The sequence below is a fragment of the Mustela nivalis genome, assembly GCF_964662115.1.
Source record: "Mustela nivalis genome assembly, contig: HAP1_SCAFFOLD_1506, whole genome shotgun sequence".
Classification (NCBI taxonomy): Eukaryota; Metazoa; Chordata; class Mammalia; order Carnivora; family Mustelidae; genus Mustela; species Mustela nivalis.
In genome coordinates this window covers 99,669-119,159 of record NW_028135158.1, presented here as the reverse complement: position 1 = coordinate 119,159, position 19,491 = coordinate 99,669, and the positions used below count along the sequence as shown (strand labels likewise).

The window sequence follows — 19,491 nt, the reverse complement described above, 5'->3', positions numbered from 1 at the left end:
TGGTCACTTGGGTTGCTTCCATATCTTGGCTATTGTTAAGTAATTCTGCAGTCAATATAAGGGTGCATGGTCCCTTTGAATTAGTGTTTTTGTAATCTTTGGTTAAAAACTCAGTAGTGCAAAAACAAAAACAAGAACAACCCCCACCCCCACCCCCACCCCCCCCCCCAAAAAAAAACCCCAGTAGCGCAATTACTAGATTGTGGGGTATTTCTATTTTTCACTTTTTGAGGAACCTCCATAGTGTTTTCCACAGTGGCTGTACCAGTTTGAATTCCTACCACCAACATTGCAAGACTTCCTTTTTTTCCACATCCTCACCACTCCTGATATCTGGTGTTTTTTATTTTAGCCATTCTGACAGGTATGAGGTGATATCTCATTGTAGTTTTGATTCACATTTCCCTGATGATATATGATAATGAGCATCTTTTCAAATGTGTGTGTTGATCATCTGTAAGTCTTCTTTGGACAAATGTCTGTGTCTTCTGCACATTTTAAAATTGGATTATTCATTTTGTGTGTGTTCAGCTTTGTAATTTCTTTATAGATTTTGGATTCTAACTCTTTATTACATATGTCAACCCTTTATCAGGTGTGTTATTTGTAAATTTCTCCTATTCCATAGTTTGCCATTTAGTTTTGTTGATTGTTTCTGTCACTGCACAAATGCTTTTTCTTTTGATGTAGTTTATTTTTGCTTTTGTTTCCTTTGTTTCAGGGACCTATCTAGAAAAAACGTTGCTATAGCCAATGCCAGAGGAATTATTGTCTTTGTTCTTTTCTATGATTTTTGTGGTTTCGGGTCTCACATTTAGGTCTTTAATCCATTTTGAATTTGAATTTATTTTGTGTATGTTGAAAGAAAGTAGTCTAATTTCATTCTTTTGCATGTTGCTGTCCAGTTTTGGACACCATTTGTTGAAAGGACTTTTACCCATGGGTATTCTTTCCTGATTTGTCAGAGATAATTTAATTGGCCATATAATTGTGGGTTTATTTCTGTGTTTTCTACTCTGTTCAGTTGATCTCTGTGTCTATTTTTGTGCCAATACCATACTGTTTGGATCACTACAGCTTTGTAATATAACTTGCATTTCAGAATTGTGATGCCTCCAGATTGGCTTTCCTTTTTCAAGATTGCTTTAGCTATTTGAGGTCTTTTGTGATCCCATACAAATTGCAAACCTGTTTGTTCTGGTTCTGTGAAAAATCATATTGTGGGTTTTTTTGATAGGATTGTATTAAATGTGTAGATTGTTTTGGGTATCAAAGGAATTTTAACAATATTTCTTTTTTCCAATCCATGAGCATGGACTGTCTTTCCATTTCTTTGTGTCATCCTCAATTTCTTTCATCAGTTTTTTTTATAGTTTTCAGAGTACAAGCTTTTCATCTCGTTGGTTTATTTCTAGGTATCTTATTATTTTCATTGCATTCATGAATGGAATGTTTTCTAAAAAATTTCTCTTTCTGTTGCTTCTTTTTTGGTATATAGAGATAGAACAGATTATTTTGCATTAATTTTGTATCCTGCAACTTTACTGAATTTGTTTATCAGTGCTAGCAGCTTTGTGGGGAGTCTTTTTGTTTTTCTTTTTTCTTTTTTTTTTTTTGTTATTGTTGTTACAATAAGCTTGTAGAAGATTTAATGAAACAGGGAAATACAGTATATGACATTGTTTAAATAAATAACATATAAAATACATACAGATTATTTGTTTTTGTTTTTTTGGTTTTTTTTTTTGGTTTTTTGTTTGTTTGTTTGTTTGTTTGTTTTCAGGCGCAGAGCCCCACTGTGTAGGATTATTATAACTGGCCTGCAAACAGTGACACGGTAGCAACCTGCCTGCTTTGTCCATGGGGGCTCCTCCCAGGCTTGTGCTTGTATACCAAGTTCATTCTTCACCAGCCAGCAGGGTCTAGAGTCCATCCTACTGCCCTTAGCTTGCCTAGATATAGGGCATCTCCAGGCAGGCCCCCCTCCAGCTGGGCTCCTGACACCTCGACTATCCCCCTAAGCCGGGACCCCAAGGCTGCTCATCACACACTCAGGCCCCTGCCTTGGGCTGCAGGGAGGAGAGTCCAGAGCAGCCTCCGTCTGACTCTCCAATGGGTTTGCCATCCCTCCTCTGGGAGGACAGACCCCAGAACTCTCTCTCCTCTGGGGTCTCCGAGGCGGTCCCAGAACGACAGAGAAAACAGTCATCCAGAGAAGGCAAGGGGTCAAATATAACCCTCGGCAGCCATGGATTTAGAGTTTTCATAAATCAGTTCATCAGGATTCCAGATCGGTGCCTCACTTGCTGAAGAAACTGAGTAAAAGCAGAACTGAGCCAGCACCCCCCTTCCGGAAGCCCCCTGAGAGATGGTGCGGGAAAGGATACTGAAGCTCCTGTCGGTGACAGCCAGGTGCCAGAGGTTGATGCGCAGGTCATCCGCCGACATGTACGTCTCACAGTCGCTGTTGACGGAGATGGAGTTGATGTGGTAGGTGTGGCCGTTGGCGAAGACCCTCCGTGGGCTCACCTCCACCATCAGATCCATGGGCTTCAGCACAGGCACCTGCAGTGACGTCACCGTGGACAAGTCCTTAAGCTTCCCTTCTTCATCTTTCAGGTTATATCCCTCAGGCCTTTTATCTCGTTCCGTGATCTTCCATAGTTTGATAGTTTTATCGTTGGTGGACAGCAGGGAGTGGGCGGCATTGTGCTGCGGAAGCCACTTGATCTTGTTGATTTTCTCCTCTATCTCCAGACTCTTGAGATAATCGAACTCAGGCTCATGGCTCTGGAAGGTGCTGTAGACGTCATACTCGCCTTGGCTGTGAGGCGCATTTTTACTCTCCGGTTCCCGCTGGAAGATGACCACACGGCCACCCTTGTCGCCTGTGGCCAGCAGCTCTCCGGTATGGTTGAACTCAACAGTAAGATGATAACGGCTTCAGTCACATAGCTGTGGTCCCGCAGGAAGCTGTGGTTAATTTTCCGCGTGTCCGTGTCCTCGCCCATTGAAGGCCGTGCCCGGTGCCCTGGGCATGCCCCGCCGCTGCACACCGATGCAATCCGCAGAGGTCGCGCAAGGCGCGCGGGCCATGCCGCCGCAGCCTAGCAGGGGCGCGGCCGCCAGGGCCCCGGGGGCCGGGCATCGCGGCTGGGGGCGGCCTGGGACGGGCGGGGCGACCGGGGCGGGCGCCGCGGTCAGGCGAGCGCGCGGCGGGCGGCGGCGGCCGCGGGTGGTGGCGGGCCAGGGCCTGGGCGCTCATCCCGGCTGGTGCGCGCTGCGTCGTGCGCCCGGCAGCAGCGGCGGCGGCGGCGGCGGCGGGGGCAGTGGTGGCCTGGTGCCCGGGCGCCTGGCTGCGCGGCGGCGAGAGGGTACCCCGCGGCGCTGCGCCCACCGAGCAAGGGCCGAGCCCGGCTGCGCCGGCTGGGGCCGCCGCCGCCGCCGCCGCCGCCGCCGCCGCCGCCGCCGCCGCCGCCGCCGCCGCTGCTCCGCCGGCCCCTCCCTCGCGCCGCCCGCTCCTCCCCATCCAGATTATTTGTTATCTTATGATCCTAATGATATATTTTAAATATATTGACCCACAAGATCTGTTACTTCAGGAATATATATTTGGAAGTTCTCACATTTTTAAATATTACAGTGGCATATACTTTCCCCAAATTCAATTTTTTTAAATATAATTTTTCTTTTTTTATAAGCATATAATTTATCCCCAGGGGTACAGGTCTGTGAATCACCAGGTTTACACACTTCACAGCACTCACCAAAGCACATACCCTCCCCAATGTCCATAATCCCACCCCCTTCTCCCAAAGCCCCTCCCCCCAGCAACCCTCAGTTTGTTGTGTGAGATTAAGAGTCACTTATGGTTTGTCTCCCTCCCAATCCCATCTTCTTTCATTTATTCTTCTCGTACCCACTTAAGCCCCCATGTTGCAACACCACTTCCTCATATCAGGGAGATCATATGATAGTTGTCTTTCTCCGCCTGACTTATTTCGCTAAGCATGATATGCTCTAGTTCCATCCATGTTGTCGCAAATGGCAAGATTTCATTTCTTTTGATGGCTGCATAGTATTCCATTGTGTATATATACCACATCTTCTTGATCCATTCCTCTATCAATGGTCACTTGGGTTGCTTCCATATCTTGGGTATTGTTAAGTAATTCTGCAGTCAATATAAGGGTGCATGGTCCCTTTGAATTAGTGTTTTTGTAATCTTTGGTTAAAAACTCAGTAGTGCAAAAACAAAAACAAGAACAACCCCCACCCCCACCCCCACCCCCCCCCAAAAAAAAACCCCAGTAGCGCAATTACTAGATTGTGGGGTATTTCTATTTTTCACTTTTTGAGGAACCTCCATAGTGTTTTCCACAGTGGCTGTACCAGTTTGAATTCCTACCACCAACATTGCAAGACTTCCTTTTTTTCCACATCCTCACCACTCCTGATATCTGGTGTTTTTTATTTTAGCCATTCTGACAGGTATGAGGTGATATCTCATTGTAGTTTTGATTCACATTTCCCTGATGATATATGATAATGAGCATCTTTTCAAATGTGTGTGTTGATCATCTGTAAGTCTTCTTTGGACAAATGTCTGTGTCTTCTGCACATTTTAAAATTGGATTATTCATTTTGTGTGTGTTCAGCTTTGTAATTTCTTTATAGATTTTGGATTCTAACTCTTTATTACATATGTCAACCCTTTATCAGGTGTGTTATTTGTAAATTTCTCCTATTCCATAGTTTGCCATTTAGTTTTGTTGATTGTTTCTGTCACTGCACAAATGCTTTTTCTTTTGATGTAGTTTATTTTTGCTTTTGTTTCCTTTGTTTCAGGGACCTATCTAGAAAAAACGTTGCTATAGCCAATGCCAGAGGAATTATTGTCTTTGTTCTTTTCTATGATTTTTGTGGTTTCGGGTCTCACATTTAGGTCTTTAATCCATTTTGAATTTGAATTTATTTTGTGTATGTTGAAAGAAAGTAGTCTAATTTCATTCTTTTGCATGTTGCTGTCCAGTTTTGGACACCATTTGTTGAAAGGACTTTTACCCATGGGTATTCTTTCCTGATTTGTCAGAGATAATTTAATTGGCCATATAATTGTGGGTTTATTTCTGTGTTTTCTACTCTGTTCAGTTGATCTCTGTGTCTATTTTTGTGCCAATACCATACTGTTTGGATCACTACAGCTTTGTAATATAACTTGCATTTCAGAATTGTGATGCCTCCAGATTGGCTTTCCTTTTTCAAGATTGCTTTAGCTATTTGAGGTCTTTTGTGATCCCATACAAATTGCAAACCTGTTTGTTCTGGTTCTGTGAAAAATCATATTGTGGGTTTTTTTGATAGGATTGTATTAAATGTGTAGATTGTTTTGGGTATCAAAGGAATTTTAACAATATTTCTTTTTTCCAATCCATGAGCATGGACTGTCTTTCCATTTCTTTGTGTCATCCTCAATTTCTTTCATCAGTTTTTTTTATAGTTTTCAGAGTACAAGCTTTTCATCTCGTTGGTTTATTTCTAGGTATCTTATTATTTTCATTGCATTCATGAATGGAATGTTTTCTAAAAAATTTCTCTTTCTGTTGCTTCTTTTTTGGTATATAGAGATAGAACAGATTATTTTGCATTAATTTTGTATCCTGCAACTTTACTGAATTTGTTTATCAGTGCTAGCAGCTTTGTGGGGAGTCTTTTTGTTTTTCTTTTTTCTTTTTTTTTTTTTGTTATTGTTGTTACAATAAGCTTGTAGAAGATTTAATGAAACAGGGAAATACAGTCTATGACATTGTTTAAATAAATAACATATAAAATACATACAGATTATTTGTTTTTGTTTTTTTGGTTTTTTTTTTTTTGGTTTTTTGTTTGTTTGTTTGTTTGTTTGTTTTCAGGCGCAGAGCCCCACTGTGTAGGATTATTATAACTGGCCTGCAAACAGTGACACGGTAGCAACCTGCCTGCTTTGTCCATGGGGGCTCCTCCCAGGCTTGTGCTTGTATACCAAGTTCATTCTTCACCAGCCAGCAGGGTCTAGAGTCCATCCTACTGCCCTTAGCTTGCCTAGATATAGGGCATCTCCAGGCAGGCCCCCCTCCAGCTGGGCTCCTGACACCTCGACTATCCCCCTAAGCCGGGACCCCAAGGCTGCTCATCACACACTCAGGCCCCTGCCTTGGGCTGCAGGGAGGAGAGTCCAGAGCAGCCTCCGTCTGACTCTCCAATGGGTTTGCCATCCCTCCTCTGGGAGGACAGACCCCAGAACTCTCTCTCCTCTGGGGTCTCCGAGGCGGTCCCAGAACGACAGAGAAAACAGCCATCCAGAGAAGGCAAGGGGTCAAATATAACCCTCGGCAGCCATGGATTTAGAGTTTTCATAAATCAGTTCATCAGGATTCCAGATCGGTGCCTCACTTGCTGAAGAAACTGAGTAAAAGCAGAACTGAGCCAGCACCCCCCTTCCGGAAGCCCCCTGAGAGATGGTGCGGGAAAGGATACTGAAGCTCCTGTCGGTGACAGCCAGGTGCCAGAGGTTGATGCGCAGGTCATCCGCCGACATGTACGTCTCACAGTCGCTGTTGACGGAGATGGAGTTGATGTGGTAGGTGTGGCCGTTGGCGAAGACCCTCCGTGGGCTCACCTCCACCATCAGATCCATGGGCTTCAGCACAGGCACCTGCAGTGACGTCACCGTGGACAAGTCCTTAAGCTTCCCTTCTTCATCTTTCAGGTTATATCCCTCAGGCCTTTTATCTCGTTCCGTGATCTTCCATAGTTTGATAGTTTTATCGTTGGTGGACAGCAGGGAGTGGGCGGCATTGTGCTGCGGAAGCCACTTGATCTTGTTGATTTTCTCCTCTATCTCCAGACTCTTGAGATAATCGAACTCAGGCTCATGGCTCTGGAAGGTGCTGTAGACGTCATACTCGCCTTGGCTGTGAGGCGCATTTTTACTCTCCGGTTCCCGCTGGAAGATGACCACACGGCCACCCTTGTCGCCTGTGGCCAGCAGCTCTCCGGTATGGTTGAACTCAACAGTAAGATGATATCGGCTTCAGTCACATAGCTGTGGTCGCGCAGGAAGCTGTGGTTAATTTTCCGCGTGTCCGTGTCCTCGCCCATTGAAGGCCGTGCCCGGTGCCCTGGGCATGCCCCGCCGCTGCACACCGATGCAATCCGCAGAGGTCGCGCCGGGCGCGCGGGCCATGCCGCCGCAGCCTAGCAGGGGCGCGGCCGCCAGGGCCCCTGGGGCCGGGCATCGCGGCTGGGGGCGGCCTGGGACGGGCGGGGCGACCGGGGCGGGCGCCGCGGTCAGGCGAGCGCGCGGCGGGCGGCGGCGGCCGCGGGTGGTGGCGGGCCAGGGCCCGGGCGCTCATCTCGGCCGGTGCGCGCTGCGTCGTGCGCCGGGCAGCAGCGGCGGCGGCGGCGGCGGCGGCGGCGGGAGCAGTGGCGGCCTGGTGCCCGGGCGCCTGGCTGCGCGGCGGCGGGAGGGTACCCCGCGGCACTGCGCCCACCGAGCCAGGGCCGAGCCCGGCTGCGCGGGCTGGGGCCGCCGCCGGCGCCGCCGCCGCCGCCGCCGCCGCCGCTGCTGCTCCGCAGGCCCCTCCCTCGCGCCGCCCGCTCCTCCCCATCCAGATTATTTGTTATCTTATGATCCTAATGATATATTTTAAATATATTGACCCACAAGATCTGTTACTTCAGGAATATATATTTGGAAGTTCTCACATTTTTAAATATTACAGTGGCATATACTTTCCCCAAATTCAATTTTTTTAAATATAATTTTTTATTTTTTATAAGCATATAATTTATCCCCAGGGGTACAGGTCTGTGAATCACCAGGTTTACACACTTCACAGCACTCACCAAAGCACATACCCTCCCCAATGTCCATAATCCCACCCCCTTCTCCCAAAGCCCCTCCCCCCAGCAACCCTCAGTTTGTTGTGTGAGATTAAGAGTCACTTATGGTTTGTCTCCCTCCCAATCCCATCTTCTTTCATTTATTCTTCTCGTACCCACTTAAGCCCCCATGTTGCAACACCACTTCCTCATATCAGGGAGATCATATGATAGTTGTCTTTCTCCGCCTGACTTATTTCGCTAAGCATGATACGCTCTAGTTCCATCCATGTTGTCGCAAATGGCAAGATTTCATTTCTTTTGATGGCTGCATAGTATTCCATTGTGTATATATACCACATCTTCTTGATCCATTCCTCTATCAATGGTCACTTGGGTTGCTTCCATATCTTGGCTATTGTTAAGTAATTCTGCAGTCAATATAAGGGTGCATGGTCCCTTTGAATTAGTGTTTTTGTAATCTTTGGTTAAAAACTCAGTAGTGCAAAAACAAAAACAAGAACAACCCCCACCCCCACCCCCACCCCCCCCCCCAAAAAAAAACCCCAGTAGCGCAATTACTAGATTGTGGGGTATTTCTATTTTTCACTTTTTGAGGAACCTCCATAGTGTTTTCCACAGTGGCTGTACCAGTTTGAATTCCTACCACCAACATTGCAAGACTTCCTTTTTTTCCACATCCTCACCACTCCTGATATCTGGTGTTTTTTATTTTAGCCATTCTGACAGGTATGAGGTGATATCTCATTGTAGTTTTGATTCACATTTCCCTGATGATATATGATAATGAGCATCTTTTCAAATGTGTGTGTTGATCATCTGTAAGTCTTCTTTGGACAAATGTCTGTGTCTTCTGCACATTTTAAAATTGGATTATTCATTTTGTGTGTGTTCAGCTTTGTAATTTCTTTATAGATTTTGGATTCTAACTCTTTATTACATATGTCAACCCTTTATCAGGTGTGTTATTTGTAAATTTCTCCTATTCCATAGTTTGCCATTTAGTTTTGTTGATTGTTTCTGTCACTGCACAAATGCTTTTTCTTTTGATGTAGTTTATTTTTGCTTTTGTTTCCTTTGTTTCAGGGACCTATCTAGAAAAAACGTTGCTATAGCCAATGCCAGAGGAATTATTGTCTTTGTTCTTTTCTATGATTTTTGTGGTTTCGGGTCTCACATTTAGGTCTTTAATCCATTTTGAATTTGAATTTATTTTGTGTATGTTGAAAGAAAGTAGTCTAATTTCATTCTTTTGCATGTTGCTGTCCAGTTTTGGACACCATTTGTTGAAAGGACTTTTACCCATGGGTATTCTTTCCTGATTTGTCAGAGATAATTTAATTGGCCATATAATTGTGGGTTTATTTCTGTGTTTTCTACTCTGTTCAGTTGATCTCTGTGTCTATTTTTGTGCCAATACCATACTGTTTGGATCACTACAGCTTTGTAATATAACTTGCATTTCAGAATTGTGATGCCTCCAGATTGGCTTTCCTTTTTCAAGATTGCTTTAGCTATTTGAGGTCTTTTGTGATCCCATACAAATTGCAAACCTGTTTGTTCTGGTTCTGTGAAAAATCATATTGTGGGTTTTTTTGATAGGATTGTATTAAATGTGTAGATTGTTTTGGGTATCAAAGGAATTTTAACAATATTTCTTTTTTCCAATCCATGAGCATGGACTGTCTTTCCATTTCTTTGTGTCATCCTCAATTTCTTTCATCAGTTTTTTTTATAGTTTTCAGAGTACAAGCTTTTCATCTCGTTGGTTTATTTCTAGGTATCTTATTATTTTCATTGCATTCATGAATGGAATGTTTTCTAAAAAATTTCTCTTTCTGTTGCTTCTTTTTTGGTATATAGAGATAGAACAGATTATTTTGCATTAATTTTGTATCCTGCAACTTTACTGAATTTGTTTATCAGTGCTAGCAGCTTTGTGGGGAGTCTTTTTGTTTTTCTTTTTTCTTTTTTTTTTTTTTGTTATTGTTGTTACAATAAGCTTGTAGAAGATTTAATGAAACAGGAAATACAGTATATGACATTGTTTAAATAAATAACATATAAAATACATACAGATTATTTGTTTTTGTTTTTTTGGTTTTTTTTTTTGGTTTTTTGTTTGTTTGTTTGTTTGTTTGTTTTCAGGCGCAGAGCCCCACTGTGTAGGATTATTATAACTGGCCTGCAAACAGTGACACGGTAGCAACCTGCCTGCTTTGTCCATGGGGGCTCCTCCCAGGCTTGTGCTTGTATACCAAGTTCATTCTTCACCAGCCAGCAGGGTCTAGAGTCCATCCTACTGCCCTTAGCTTGCCTAGATATAGGGCATCTCCAGGCAGGCCCCCCTCCAGCTGGGCTCCTGACACCTCGACTATCCCCCTAAGCCGGGACCCCAAGGCTGCTCATCACACACTCAGGCCCCTGCCTTGGGCTGCAGGGAGGAGAGTCCAGAGCAGCCTCCGTCTGACTCTCCAATGGGTTTGCCATCCCTCCTCTGGGAGGACAGACCCCAGAACTCTCTCTCCTCTGGGGTCTCCGAGGCGGTCCCAGAACGACAGAGAAAACAGCCATCCAGAGAAGGCAAGGGGTCAAATATAACCCTCGGCAGCCATGGATTTAGAGTTTTCATAAATCAGTTCATCAGGATTCCAGATCGGTGCCTCACTTGCTGAAGAAACTGAGTAAAAGCAGAACTGAGCCAGCACCCCCCTTCCGGAAGCCCCCTGAGAGATGGTGCGGGAAAGGATACTGAAGCTCCTGTCGGTGACAGCCAGGTGCCAGAGGTTGATGCGCAGGTCATCCGCCGACATGTACGTCTCACAGTCGCTGTTGACGGAGATGGAGTTGATGTGGTAGGTGTGGCCGTTGGCGAAGACCCTCCGTGGGCTCACCTCCACCATCAGATCCATGGGCTTCAGCACAGGCACCTGCAGTGACGTCACCGTGGACAAGTCCTTAAGCTTCCCTTCTTCATCTTTCAGGTTATATCCCTCAGGCCTTTTATCTCGTTCCGTGATCTTCCATAGTTTGATAGTTTTATCGTTGGTGGACAGCAGGGAGTGCGCGGCATTGTGCTGCGGAAGCCACTTGATCTTGTTGATTTTCTCCTCTATCTCCAGACTCTTGAGATAATCGAACTCAGGCTCATGGCTCTGGAAGGTGCTGTAGACGTCATACTCGCCTTCGCTGTGAGGCGCATTTTTACTCTCCGGTTCCCGCTGGAAGATGACCACACGGCCACCCTTGTCGCCTGTGGCCAGCAGCTCTCCGGTATGGTTGAACTCAACAGTAAGATGATAACGGCTTCAGTCACATAGCTGTGGTCCCGCAGGAAGCTGTGGTTAATTTTCCGCGTGTCCGTGTCCTCGCCCATTGAAGGCCGTGCCCGGTGCCCTGGGCATGCCCCGCCGCTGCACACCGATGCAATCCGCAGAGGTCGCGCAAGGCGCGCGGGCCATGCCGCCGCAGCCTAGCAGGGGCGCGGCCGCCAGGGCCCCGGGGGCCGGGCATCGCGGCTGGGGGCGGCCTGGGACGGGCGGGGCGACCGGGGCGGGCGCCGCGGTCAGGCGAGCGCGCGGCGGGCGGCGGCGGCCGCGGGTGGTGGCGGGCCAGGGCCTGGGCGCTCATCCCGGCTGGTGCGCGCTGCGTCGTGCGCCCGGCAGCAGCGGCGGCGGCGGCGGCGGCGGGGGCAGTGGTGGCCTGGTGCCCGGGCGCCTGGCTGCGCGGCGGCGAGAGGGTACCCCGCGGCGCTGCGCCCACCGAGCAAGGGCCGAGCCCGGCTGCGCCGGCTGGGGCCGCCGCCGCCGCCGCCGCCGCCGCCGCTGCTCCGCCGGCCCCTCCCTCGCGCCGCCCGCTCCTCCCCATCCAGATTATTTGTTATCTTATGATCCTAATGATATATTTTAAATATATTGACCCACAAGATCTGTTACTTCAGGAATATATATTTGGAAGTTCTCACATTTTTAAATATTACAGTGGCATATACTTTCCCCAAATTCAATTTTTTTAAATATAATTTTTCATTTTTTATAAGCATATAATTTATCCCCAGGGGTACAGGTCTGTGAATCACCAGGTTTACACACTTCACAGCACTCACCAAAGCACATACCCTCCCCAATGTCCATAATCCCACCCCCTTCTCCCAAAGCCCCTCCCCCCAGCAACCCTCAGTTTGTTGTGTGAGATTAAGAGTCACTTATGGTTTGTCTCCCTCCCAATCCCATCTTCTTTCATTTATTCTTCTCGTACCCACTTAAGCCCCCATGTTGCAACACCACTTCCTCATATCAGGGAGATCATATGATAGTTGTCTTTCTCCGCCTGACTTATTTCGCTAAGCATGATATGCTCTAGTTCCATCCATGTTGTCGCAAATGGCAAGATTTCATTTCTTTTGATGGCTGCATAGTATTCCATTGTGTATATATACCACATCTTCTTGATCCATTCCTCTATCAATGGTCACTTGGGTTGCTTCCATATCTTGGGTATTGTTAAGTAATTCTGCAGTCAATATAAGGGTGCATGGTCCCTTTGAATTAGTGTTTTTGTAATCTTTGGTTAAAAACTCAGTAGTGCAAAAACAAAAACAAGAACAACCCCCACCCCCACCCCCCCCCCAAAAAAAACCCCAGTAGCGCAATTACTAGATTGTGGGGTATTTCTATTTTTCACTTTTTGAGGAACCTCCATAGTGTTTTCCACAGTGGCTGTACCAGTTTGAATTCCTACCACCAACATTGCAAGACTTCCTTTTTTTCCACATCCTCACCACTCCTGATATCTGGTGTTTTTTATTTTAGCCATTCTGACAGGTATGAGGTGATATCTCATTGTAGTTTTGATTCACATTTCCCTGATGATATATGATAATGAGCATCTTTTCAAATGTGTGTGTTGATCATCTGTAAGTCTTCTTTGGACAAATGTCTGTGTCTTCTGCACATTTTAAAATTGGATTATTCATTTTGTGTGTGTTCAGCTTTGTAATTTCTTTATAGATTTTGGATTCTAACTCTTTATTACATATGTCAACCCTTTATCAGGTGTGTTATTTGTAAATTTCTCCTATTCCATAGTTTGCCATTTAGTTTTGTTGATTGTTTCTGTCACTGCACAAATGCTTTTTCTTTTGATGTAGTTTATTTTTGCTTTTGTTTCCTTTGTTTCAGGGACCTATCTAGAAAAAACGTTGCTATAGCCAATGCCAGAGGAATTATTGTCTTTGTTCTTTTCTATGATTTTTGTGGTTTCGGGTCTCACATTTAGGTCTTTAATCCATTTTGAATTTGAATTTATTTTGTGTATGTTGAAAGAAAGTAGTCTAATTTCATTCTTTTGCATGTTGCTGTCCAGTTTTGGACACCATTTGTTGAAAGGACTTTTACCCATGGGTATTCTTTCCTGATTTGTCAGAGATAATTTAATTGGCCATATAATTGTGGGTTTATTTCTGTGTTTTCTACTCTGTTCAGTTGATCTCTGTGTCTATTTTTGTGCCAATACCATACTGTTTGGATCACTACAGCTTTGTAATATAACTTGCATTTCAGAATTGTGATGCCTCCAGATTGGCTTTCCTTTTTCAAGATTGCTTTAGCTATTTGAGGTCTTTTGTGATCCCATACAAATTGCAAACCTGTTTGTTCTGGTTCTGTGAAAAATCATATTGTGGGTTTTTTTGATAGGATTGTATTAAATGTGTAGATTGTTTTGGGTATCAAAGGAATTTTAACAATATTTCTTTTTTCCAATCCATGAGCATGGACTGTCTTTCCATTTCTTTGTGTCATCCTCAATTTCTTTCATCAGTTTTTTTTATAGTTTTCAGAGTACAAGCTTTTCATCTCGTTGGTTTATTTCTAGGTATCTTATTATTTTCATTGCATTCATGAATGGAATGTTTTCTAAAAAATTTCTCTTTCTGTTGCTTCTTTTTTGGTATATAGAGATAGAACAGATTATTTTGCATTAATTTTGTATCCTGCAACTTTACTGAATTTGTTTATCAGTGCTAGCAGCTTTGTGGGGAGTCTTTTTGTTTTTCTTTTTTCTTTTTTTTTTTTTTGTTATTGTTGTTACAATAAGCTTGTAGAAGATTTAATGAAACAGGGAAATACAGTATATGACATTGTTTAAATAAATAACATATAAAATACATACAGATTATTTGTTTTTGTTTTTTTGGTTTTTTTTTTTGGTGTTTTGTTTGTTTGTTTGTTTGTTTGTTTGTTTTCAGGCGCAGAGCCCCACTGTGTAGGATTATTATAACTGGCCTGCAAACAGTGACACGGTAGCAACCTGCCTGCTTTGTCCATGGGGGCTCCTCCCAGGCTTGTGCTTGTATACCAAGTTCATTCTTCACCAGCCAGCAGGGTCTAGAGTCCATCCTACTGCCCTTAGCTTGCCTAGATATAGGGCATCTCCAGGCAGGCCCCCCTCCAGCTGGGCTCCTGACACCTCGACTATCCCCCTAAGCCGGGACCCCAAGGCTGCTCATCACACACTCAGGCCCCTGCCTTGGGCTGCAGGGAGGAGAGTCCAGAGCAGCCTCCGTCTGACTCTCCAATGGGTTTGCCATCCCTCCTCTGGGAGGACAGACCCCAGAACTCTCTCTCCTCTGGGGTCTCCGAGGCGGTCCCAGAACGACAGAGAAAACAGCCATCCAGAGAAGGCAAGGGGTCAAATATAACCCTCGGCAGCCATGGATTTAGAGTTTTCATAAATCAGTTCATCAGGATTCCAGATCGGTGCCTCACTTGCTGAAGAAACTGAGTAAAAGCAGAACTGAGCCAGCACCCCCCTTCCGGAAGCCCCCTGAGAGATGGTGCGGGAAAGGATACTGAAGCTCCTGTCGGTGACAGCCAGGTGCCAGAGGTTGATGCGCAGGTCATCCGCCGACATGTACGTCTCACAGTCGCTGTTGACGGAGATGGAGTTGATGTGGTAGGTGTGGCCGTTGGCGAAGACCCTCCGTGGGCTCACCTCCACCATCAGATCCATGGGCTTCAGCACAGGCACCTGCAGTGACGTCACCGTGGACAAGTCCTTAAGCTTCCCTTCTTCATCTTTCAGGTTATATCCCTCAGGCCTTTTATCTCGTTCCGTGATCTTCCATAGTTTGATAGTTTTATCGTTGGTGGACAGCAGGGAGTGGGCGGCATTGTGCTGCGGAAGCCACTTGATCTTGTTGATTTTCTCCTCTATCTCCAGACTCTTGAGATAATCGAACTCAGGCTCATGGCTCTGGAAGGTGCTGTAGACGTCATACTCGCCTTGGCTGTGAGGCGCATTTTTACTCTCCGGTTCCCGCTGGAAGATGACCACACGGCCACCCTTGTCGCCTGTGGCCAGCAGCTCTCCGGTATGGTTGAACTCAACAGTAAGATGATAACGGCTTCAGTCACATAGCTGTGGTCCCGCAGGAAGCTGTGGTTAATTTTCCGCGTGTCCGTGTCCTCGCCCATTGAAGGCCGTGCCCGGTGCCCTGGGCATGCCCCGCCGCTGCACACCGATGCAATCCGCAGAGGTCGCGCAAGGCGCGCGGGCCATGCCGCCGCAGCCTAGCAGGGGCGCGGCCGCCAGGGCCCCGGGGGCCGGGCATCGCGGCTGGGGGCGGCCTGGGACGGGCGGGGCGACCGGGGCGGGCGCCGCGGTCAGGCGAGCGCGCGGCGGGCGGCGGCGGCCGCGGGTGGTGGCGGGCCAGGGCCTGGGCGCTCATCCCGGCTGGTGCGCGCTGCGTCGTGCGCCCGGCAGCAGCGGCGGCGGCGGCGGCGGGGGCAGTGGTGGCCTGGTGCCCGGGCGCCTGGCTGCGCGGCGGCGAGAGGGTACCCCGCGGCGCTGCGCCCACCTAGCAAGGGCCGAGCCCGGCTGCGCCGGCTGGGGCCGCCGCCGCCGCCGCCGCCGCCGCCGCCGCCGCCGCCGCCGCCGCCGCTGCTCCGCCGGCCCCTCCCTCGCGCCGCCCGCTCCTCCCCATCCAGATTATTTGTTATCTTATGATCCTAATGATATATTTTAAATATATTGACCCACAAGATCTGTTACTTCAGGAATATATATTTGGAAGTTCTCACATTTTTAAATATTACAGTGGCATATACTTTCCCCAAATTCAATTTTTTTAAATATAATTTTTCATTTTTTATAAGCATATAATTTATCCCCAGGGGTACAGGTCTGTGAATCACCAGGTTTACACACTTCACAGCACTCACCAAAGCACATACCCTCCCCAATGTCCATAATCCCACCCCCTTCTCCCAAAGCCCCTCCCCCCAGCAACCCTCAGTTTGTTGTGTGAGATTAAGAGTCACTTATGGTTTGTCTCCCTCCCAATCCCATCTTCTTTCATTTATTCTTCTCGTACCCACTTAAGCCCCCATGTTGCAACACCACTTCCTCATATCAGGGAGATCATATGATAGTTGTCTTTCTCCGCCTGACTTATTTCGCTAAGCATGATACGCTCTAGTTCCATCCATGTTGTCGCAAATGGCAAGATTTCATTTCTTTTGATGGCTGCATAGTATTCCATTGTGTATATATACCACATCTTCTTGATCCATTCCTCTATCAATGGTCACCTGGGTTGCTTCCATATCTTGGCTATTGTTAAGTAATTCTGCAGTCAATATAAGGGTGCATGGTCCCTTTGAATTAGTGTTTTTGTAATCTTTGGTTAAAAACTCAGTAGTGCAAAAACAAAAACAAGAACAACCCCCACCCCCACCCCCACCCCACCCCCAAAAAAAAACCCCAGTAGCGCAATTACTAGATTGTGGGGTATTTCTATTTTTCACTTTTTGAGGAACCTCCATAGTGTTTTCCACAGTGGCTGTACCAGTTTGAATTCCTACCACCAACATTGCAAGACTTCCTTTTTTTCCACATCCTCACCACTCCTGATATCTGGTTTTTTTTATTTTAGCCATTCTGACAGGTATGAGGTGATATCTCATTGTAGTTTTGATTCACATTTCCCTGATGATATATGATAATGAGCATCTTTTCAAATGTGTGTGTTGATCATCTGTAAGTCTTCTTTGGACAAATGTCTGTGTCTTCTGCACATTTTAAAATTGGATTATTCATTTTGTGTGTGTTCAGCTTTGTAATTTCTTTATAGATTTTGGATTCTAACTCTTTATTACATATGTCAACCCTTTATCAGGTGTGTTATTTGTAAATTTCTCCTATTCCATAGTTTGCCATTTAGTTTTGTTGATTGTTTCTGTCACTGCACAAATGCTTTTTCTTTTGATGTAGTTTATTTTTGCTTTTGTTTCCTTTGTTTCAGGGACCTATCTAGAAAAAACGTTGCTATAGCCAATGCCAGAGGAATTATTGTCTTTGTTCTTTTCTATGATGTTTGTGGTTTCGGGTCTCACATTTAGGTCTTTAATCCATTTTGAATTTGAATTTATTTTGTGTATGTTGAAAGAAAGTAGTCTAATTTCATTCTTTTGCATGTTGCTGTCCAGTTTTGGACACCATTTGTTGAAAGGACTTTTACCCATGGGTATTCTTTCCTGATTTGTCAGAGATAATTTAATTGGCCATATAATTGTGGGTTTATTTCTGTGTTTTCTACTCTGTTCAGTTGATCTCTGTGTCTATTTTTGTGCCAATACCATACTGTTTGGATCACTACAGCTTTGTAATATAACTTGCATTTCAGAATTGTGATGCCTCCAGATTGGCTTTCCTTTTTCAAGATTGCTTTAGCTATTTGAGGTCTTTTGTGATCCCATACAAATTGCAAACCTGTTTGTTCTGGTTCTGTGAAAAATCATATTGTGGGTTTTTTTGATAGGATTGTATTAAATGTGTAGATTGTTTTGGGTATCAAAGGAATTTTAACAATATTTCTTTTTTCCAATCCATGAGCATGGACTGTCTTTCCATTTCTTTGTGTCATCCTCAATTTCTTTCATCAGTTTTTTTTTATAGTTTTCAGAGTACAAGCTTTTCATCTCGTTGGTTTATTTCTAGGTATCTTATTATTTTCATTGCATTCATGAATGGAATGTTTTTTAAAAAATTTCTCTTTCTGTTGCTTCTTTTTTGGTATATAGAGATAGAACAGATTATTTTGCATTAATTTTGTATCCTGCAACTTTACTGAATTTGTTTATCAGTGCTAGCAGCTTTGTGGGGAGTCTTTTAGTATTTCTTTTTTCTTTTTTTTTTTTTGTTATTGTTGTTACAATAAGCTTGTAGAAGATTTAATGAAACCTGGAAATACAGTATATGACATTGTTTAAATAAATAACATATAAAATACATACAGATTATTTGGTTTTGTTTTTTTGGTTTTTTTTTTTTGGTTTTTTGTTTGTTTGTTTGTTTGTTTGTTTGTTTTCAGGCGCAGAGCCCCACTGTGTAGGATTATTATAACTGGCCTGCAAACAGTGACACGGTAGCAACCTGCCTGCTTTGTCCATGGGGGCTCCTCCCAGGCTTGTGCTTGTATACCAAGTTCATTCTTCACCAGCCAGCAGGGTCTAGAGTCCATCCTACTGCCCTTAGCTTGCCTAGATATAGGGCATCTCCAGGCAGGCCCCCCTCCAGCTGGGCTCCTGACACCTCGACTATCCCCCTAAGCCGGGACCCCAAGGCTGCTCATCACACACTCAGGCCCCTGCCTTGGGCTGCAGGGAGGAGAGTCCAGAGCAGCCTCCGTCTGACTCTCCAATGGGTTTGCCATCCCTCCTCTGGGAGGACAGACCCCAGAACTCTCTCTCCTCTGGGGTCTCCGAGGCGGTCCCAGAACGACAGAGAAAACAGCCATCCAGAGAAGGCAAGGGGTCAAATATAACCCTCGGCAGCCATGGATTTAGAGTTTTCATAAATCAGTTCATCAGGATTCCAGATCGGTGCCTCACTTGCTGAAGAAACTGAGTAAAAGCAGAACTGAGCCAGCACCCCCCTTCCGGAAGCCCCCTGAGAGATGGTGCGGGAAAGGATACTGAAGCTCCTGTCGGTGACAGCCAGGTGCCAGAGGTTGATGCGCAGGTCATCCGCCGACATGTACGTCTCACAGTCGCTGTTGACGGAGATGGAGTTGATGTGGTAGGTGTGGCCGTTGGCGAAGACCCTCCGTGGGCTCACCTCCACCATCAGATCCATGGGCTTCAGCACAGGCACCTGCAGTGACGTCACCGTGGACAAGTCCTTAAGCTTCCCTTCTTCATCTTTCAGGTTATATCCCTCAGGCCTTTTATCTCGTTCCGTGATCTTCCATAGTTTGATAGTTTTATCGTTGGTGGACAGCAGGGAGTGGGCGGCATTGTGCTGCGGAAGCCACTTGATCTTGTTGATTTTCTCCTCTATCTCCAGACTCTTGAGATAATCGAACTCAGGCTCATGGCTCTGGAAGGTGCTGTAGACGTCATACTCGCCTTGGCTGTGAGGCGCATTTTTACTCTCCGGTTCCCGCTGGAAGATGACCACACGGCCACCCTTGTCGCCTGTGGCCAGCAGCTCTCCGGTATGGTTGAACTCAACAGTAAGATGATATCGGCTTCAGTCACATAGCTGTGGTCGCGCAGGAAGCTGTGGTTAATTTTCCGCGTGTCCGTGTCCTCGCCCATTGAAGGC

At 45.8% G+C, this 19,491-nt stretch overlaps 1 pseudogene across 1 annotated transcript; it reads right to left on the bottom strand.

Moving 5' to 3' along the window:
• Nucleotides 1–11,510: 11,510 nt before the first annotated feature.
• On the bottom strand, nucleotides 11,511–19,484 carry LOC309857886 (serine/threonine-protein phosphatase 2A 55 kDa regulatory subunit B gamma isoform pseudogene; annotated as a pseudogene). The gene is made up of 3 exons: nucleotides 18,817–19,484; nucleotides 15,563–15,742; nucleotides 11,511–11,636 (listed from the first exon to the last, which is right to left on the bottom strand). The product of its transcript is annotated as a serine/threonine-protein phosphatase 2A 55 kDa regulatory subunit B gamma isoform pseudogene (transcript).
• Nucleotides 19,485–19,491: the final 7 nt, after the last annotated feature.